This window comes from Rhincodon typus, chromosome 20, assembly GCF_021869965.1.
Source record: "Rhincodon typus isolate 14 chromosome 20, sRhiTyp1.1, whole genome shotgun sequence".
In the NCBI taxonomy this organism is placed as follows: domain Eukaryota; kingdom Metazoa; phylum Chordata; class Chondrichthyes; order Orectolobiformes; family Rhincodontidae; genus Rhincodon; species Rhincodon typus.
The window spans coordinates 28,894,509-28,900,603 of record NC_063351.1 but is presented as its reverse complement, the minus strand read 5'-3'; the positions used below and the strand labels follow the sequence as shown (position 1 = coordinate 28,900,603).

Here is a 6,095-nt window from a genome sequence, read left to right as displayed (position 1 = left end):
GTATCAAATAAGTGGTCATCATTTTATAATATAAGTAGTAGGAGCAGGTTAGCCTTTTGGGTCCTTGATTCAGTAAAATCGTAGCTCATGTGCATAGTTCCTTGAAAGTGGAGTTGCAGGTAGCCAGGGTGGTGAAGAAGGCATTTGCCATGCTTGCCTTCATTCATTAGTGCATTGAGTATAGGAGTTGGGATGTCATGTTGTGGCTGTACAGGACATTGGTTAGGCCACTTTTGGAATACTGTGTTCAATTCTGGTCTCCCTGCTATAGGAAAGATGTTGTGAAACATGAAAGGGTTCAGAAAAGATTTACCAGGATGTTGCTGGCATTGGAGGGTTTCCGCTATAGAGGAGACTGAGTAGGCTGGGCATTTTTCTCTGGAGCCTTGGAGGCTGAGGGGTGACCCTGCAGAGGTTTATAAAATCGAGGGACATGGATAGAGTGAATATCCAGGGTAGGGGAGTACAAAACTTAGAGGGCATTGGTTTAAGGTGAAAGGAGAAAACTTTAAAAGGAACCAGAGGGAGAACTTTTTCAGCCAGAGGGTAGTGCATGTATGGAATGAGCTGCCAGAGGAGGTGGTGAAGACGAATACAATTACAACAATTGAAAGGATGGATATATGAATAGGAAGGGTTTAGAGAGATATGGGCCAAATGCTGATAAATGGTACTAGATCAGTTTAGGATATCTGGTTGTCACGGGCATGTTGAACTGAAGGGTCTGATTCTGTGATGTACGACTCTATGACTCTATCTAATTGTGGTCCTAATTCCACCTTCCTGTCTATTTCACCATAAACATTGACTCCCTTGCGGATCAAAAATTGTCTAATTTGATCCATGAATATATTCACTGATCACTGGGGTAGAGTCCTGGAGATGCGTGAGTTTGTAGAAGTATGTTGCAAGGGAATTAAACATATGATGGGAAAATTGGCTGGATTCTGTGGATGGAATTACAATTTGAAAGCAGTCCTTTACGTCACTGATTTATGTCTTTTTTTAATGTTCAATATTTTAGCATTTTCTGAATCATCCATATTTGATTTGAAGTTGTGCTTATGGTCTAGTGCATTTTGAGGTTTTTCAGTCATGTTTTAACTTGTTCCATTGAAAATAGCATTTAGAACAGGCCAGTTTTAAATATTAAGCATTGGTGGGGGAATCAGAATTTAACATGTAATAATACATTCTGCACATTTAATGAATGAGTTCTTTAATTCTGAGTTTTCGCAAATTGGAATTCCCATGGTGTCCCTCGGTAAGTAAGATGTACCTGATTGAAACATGGAGCGAATAATATAGATCTGGTAAAAATATTGTGTATTCCAGGTCCTAAGTTCTGGATTTTCCTCATTCAGAAGTCCAGGCCAGTTCGTGAGGGCATAGTTTCAAATTCCACCAGCTCACCAGCTGATGGAATTTTAATTCAGTTGGTAAGTTAGGAATATAAAGTTAATATCGATAATGACAAGCATGGCAACTGTTGTTACCTGGTCAGGCCCCTGTGGTATCTTCAGACCCACAGTAATGTGGTTGATTTTGAGTTGGCCTCTGAAATGGCCGAGCAAACCAATCAGTTCCAAGGCAATAAATGCTTGCCATATTCCATGAAAAAGTATAAAAGCTTTGGTCACCTATCCTATTCACTGATTGGGTCAGTTCTAATTTTTTTCCCCTGATTAAGCTCCTACCAACTATGTTTGGAGATGTACTTCACGTTAAAGATTACTATATAGTACCACTTGTTGTTACTGAAAGTCCTGCTGGAATGAAGTAATAGACTGTGTGCCTTGAATAAATATTTGTTGAGCAGGTTCTTGAACCAAAAGATAGTTTAAAACTAAAAGCAGATTAATGTGTGACACATAGACCAGCAGACCATGCTATGACTAAATGAGTAAATTTTGATTCTTGGTTTTAACTGAAAGACAACAAATAATTAACAACATCGGATCAAAAATATCAAGTGTGATTGGGAGTTTTAAAAAATGAACCCATGAAGGGTAAAAGCAGAACGTATGACTGATTACAAGATTGCTTTCCTGTCAAGTGCCTGCGCTACTATGTGTGATTTTCAGCTTTACTTTATATTTAAGTCTTTATTTAGACCAACTTCATAGAATTTCTCTTGTAACTAATGCAGTAAATATTTAACCAGTATGATGATACTATGACTTTGAGGTGTATTGTCACTTTCTTTTGTATAAAGAAAGAATGAGACAGAGGTACCAAGCAGTCTGCTTCAAATAGAATAAACAGCTTGTGAGACCTTGTTTTGTTTTTAAAAGTTGGAACAATAGAAGCAGCTTGAATGGTTGAGCTCAAGCTCTCACAGAACCAGGATTTTTTTTAAAGTTTTAACCTTCAATAGCAGTTGCTGGGGCCTTGAAGCTGGATATGAAAGTTCTTATTCTTCTGTCTGTTACAGCTAAAAGCTGGGGTTCTCTTCCTCCTGCTAGAATTACATGTGAGACAATCTATTTTACTGAATTAGCTTTTGCCAAGGGTGTGTTTATGGGATATTACTATATTAGAACAGTTAATTAATTGTTAATATATTTATTATTTTGCTAAGCATTTCCAAAGTTATAGTTAAGCCAGTTTTCTTATTTTTATTTTGCCTGAGTTTTAATTAGTGTCTGAATAAAATGTGTTTTGCTTCAAGACTGCAAGTTTGACCATTCGAATTGCATCTGGAACACAATGCCTAGCACTTGCCTTTAAAATAAGAAGAAGCTAGAGTCTAGGCTATCCTATTAATATATTTTGAGGTGATTTGATCTGGTCCATACTAACCAGTAACCATGCTACAAGTACAATTTACAAGTTGTGGATAAGAATACTTGATTTGGTCTTTAAGTTAGAGATAAAGTAGCTTTGTCTATGACCATTGCTGTTTTATTTTGGGTGTTAGTCAATTTGAAAATTTTATTACTATGTGATTGAATCTCAGCTGAAGAATATCATGAAAGTATTGCTGGCAAGGGAAATTTCCATTTCCCAAATTTCACTTCCTACTTCTTGTCCCCTCTCCCATAATCACAATTAGGTTGCCCTTGTTCTCACTTTGCACCCCTTCACACCACATTCAGCAGATCATTCAGTGCTATTTCTACTGTCCCAAGCGTGATAGCAATGCCAAGATCATCTTTCTGACCCTTCCTTCATTGCCATAGGGTATTCCTTTCACTCATTTTCATCCTCCCCCTATCCACAGGACATATGTTTGCTTGAGCAACAAGCGATGTACACTTGCCCTTTTTATCTCCTTCCGTTCCAACCTTCTAAACCCCGCCTCTCTGTCTCCCCCATGTGTCTCCCCCTCCTCGCTTTGGGTGTGTGTTTGCCCTCAACTGTGACTACAAAGTGTTCGTTTTCCCCTCCCCACGCCACCTAGTGTGCCCCTGGTGGGGGTTGTGGGGGGAGGTGTCTGTTTCCCACCCTCCGGGGGGTGGAGGAGGGCCCATGTCTCTCCCCCCACCCTTTGGAGGGGAATGAGCGGGTCTCCCTCTTTCTCTCTTTCTTTCTCATTTTCTTTCCCTATTTCTGTACTTGCTCAAAACCTGTTACATGTTCCTTTTCCCCTTGGTTCCAAACAGAACCAGCAGCGTGAAATATTAACTGATATTTCTCTCCACAGGTGACTCTCACTAAAATAATTTGTTTCTTCCTCTTTTGTATTTAACAGCTATCTCTATGTTAATTGAGTCACTTGAGTTCCACATTGCTGACGGTTGTGTCACAAGGCTTTGATTTTATTTTGAATACCTATTATGTGATGTACTATTAAATTTGCACAGGGCTGACTAACCTAATCTGGGACTACTCTGCATTGAAGCGTTGCAGTATATTCTGTTGTTATAGTTAATGGCAGTAATGTATTTTGGAATTGATTTTAGTATCTGTTATATTTACAGACACACAGAATATAGCATTTAATCTTTCAAAGGTTTATATTGATCAGATTCCTGCAATAGATCTGAATGTTTGTATTTGGATCCACGTTCTCCATTTGTGTAAAAACCCAAAGAATGGTGAATGCTGTAAATCGGAGACAAAAGTAGAAATTGCTGGCAAAGCTCAGCAGGTCTGGCAGCATCTGTGGAGAGAAATCAGAGCTAATGTTTCAGGTCGCGTGACCCTTCCTCTGAGGAAGGGTCACTCGATCCAAAAGGTTTACTCTGATTTCTCTCCACAGATGCTGCCAGACCTGCTGAGCTTTTCCAGCAACTTCTATTTTTTCTCCTTTTGTGTATTGTTTGTCTAATACAGCTCAGATGGATAACAAAATAATTGATGCAATAAATTATTAGTTTTAAAGGAAACTTAGTGAAATTATTACTATCTAGTTCATGTGTACTTGAACATAATTTTGCTGTTTTAGGAATTCATATTTGGACAATAGAAATCTCGGGCGTAGGTTGGGAAACATCTTGTAATACTGAGAACTGTCTGATTTGAATGCAATGTAAATAACCTGGGAGGTGGCTACATTTGTAAAGGTCAAAATAGAAGTGATAGAACTAAAAAATACAAAGATAAAATCAGAAGGCAGTGAATCTAACAAAACAAAAATTGAACCCTGAGAATCGGAAATTAACACTTCCAGACAGACTGAAAACTGGTAGAAGCTATATAAATGGATGCAGTTATCCAAGTTTTAGTTTGAAGCTAGGTGGATGTAGCTCGCTAAGAAACAGCCAAAACAAATGATAGTTAGCAAGGTCTACACTTTTTCAAAAAAAAAACTAATTTCTTCATTCATGACGTGAATATGGGTGATGTGTAATATATTGAGGGAATAGAGGCATATAAATAGCCTTGTTTGAAGTATTGACAATGGTCCTTGCTGAGTCTTGATGCAAAGAAAGCTTTTGACAGATTAGCTTGAACGTGTCGAAAATAAAACCGAATAAAGGACTGAAGAATGCACAGTCAAGAGTTGGAAAATTAACAGTTTGCCTCCACAAATAGCTGGTGCTGAGGACAGTTGAAGACTGTTTCCAGAGGTCTGTAGCATAATTATGGTTGCTGCCCATACAAGCAAATCGCTCTTAGGATATTTTAACAAAGAGAATTCTTGGGGGAAGAAAAGAGTAAATCAAAGGGTCTTGCATATCTAGTTAAAGCTATTATTTTAACTCGACTGTATTTGCTTCAATTAAATTATTCGATATGCCAACACGTTTGTGCTACCTTTGTTTAAAAGCATGAAATAGTGTGGCATTGTTCAGTTGGTTAAAATTAGGTGTTCAGATTTCTCTTTGACAGATCCTTAAGTCGATTGTAATGAAGTTCAGCGTGTGAATTAATACTCTGCTGCATAAAGCACTGAGTTGGTGCTCCAGCTCGTGTTTTCTAAATAACGATGGGTTGTAAAGTCTTGTTTAAGATTTTTCATGTGGCAGGTGTTTGATCCTGGCTTTCTTAATGAGGGCTTGAGTAGAAGCCAAAGACCGCAAATGGAAAGAGAAAATCTGAGTGCTGCTCTTCCACTCTTAATGGCTAGTTCAATACTATAATTGTAATTTATTTTTAGGATGTGGACGTCGCTGTTAAATTACATTGATTGTCCATCTCCAGCTTCCTTGAGGAGTGGATGGATCTTCTCATTGAATCGTGTAGCCCTTGTGGTGGTGTATTCACCATTAACAGTATTACAGGATTTCCCAAAAAAGAATCTTTTGCTGATGATTTTTAGATTTGAATTACCTTCTAAAACAATGTTGAAAATGTTTTGGTATCAAACTAAGAAAATAACCTTGTATATGAAACTTGAATTATTTCAATTGCTCTGTCCATTTGCATGTGCATCTTAGCAGCTGTTCTCGGCCTGCAATCTCTAACCTTTATCCTCTTGCTCATTTCTCGGTCTTAATTTGCTCTTCCTTCCTTTCAGTTCCGTAAACCACAACTCCTCCTTGAGCACAGTTCCTCCTTTGATCCTTCCACATGCTGTTATTCGTCTGTCCTCTTTGAATCTCTTGAAGGAATCGTTTGCCTCTTTTGACCTTCTGCAGTCGACCTATGTCAATGCCTCCTACAGTACTAAGTCAAGTTGTTTCATCTTCAGTTATTAGCAATTATCT

The 6,095-nt window shown here is 38.2% G+C and overlaps 1 protein-coding gene across 3 annotated transcripts in view; it reads left to right on the top strand.

Annotated features, from left to right (window-relative positions):
- The first annotated feature begins 1,345 nt into the window (after positions 1–1,345).
- Positions 1,346–6,095, top strand: part of plekha1b (pleckstrin homology domain containing, family A (phosphoinositide binding specific) member 1b) — a 58,854-nt gene continuing 54,104 nt past the window's right edge. For all 3 annotated transcript variants that reach the window (XM_048608836.1, XM_048608838.1, XM_048608837.1), the window contains exon 1: positions 1,346–1,439. The gene's annotated coding sequence lies outside the window, so the exon portion shown is untranslated. The remainder of the gene's footprint in view (positions 1,440–6,095) is intronic.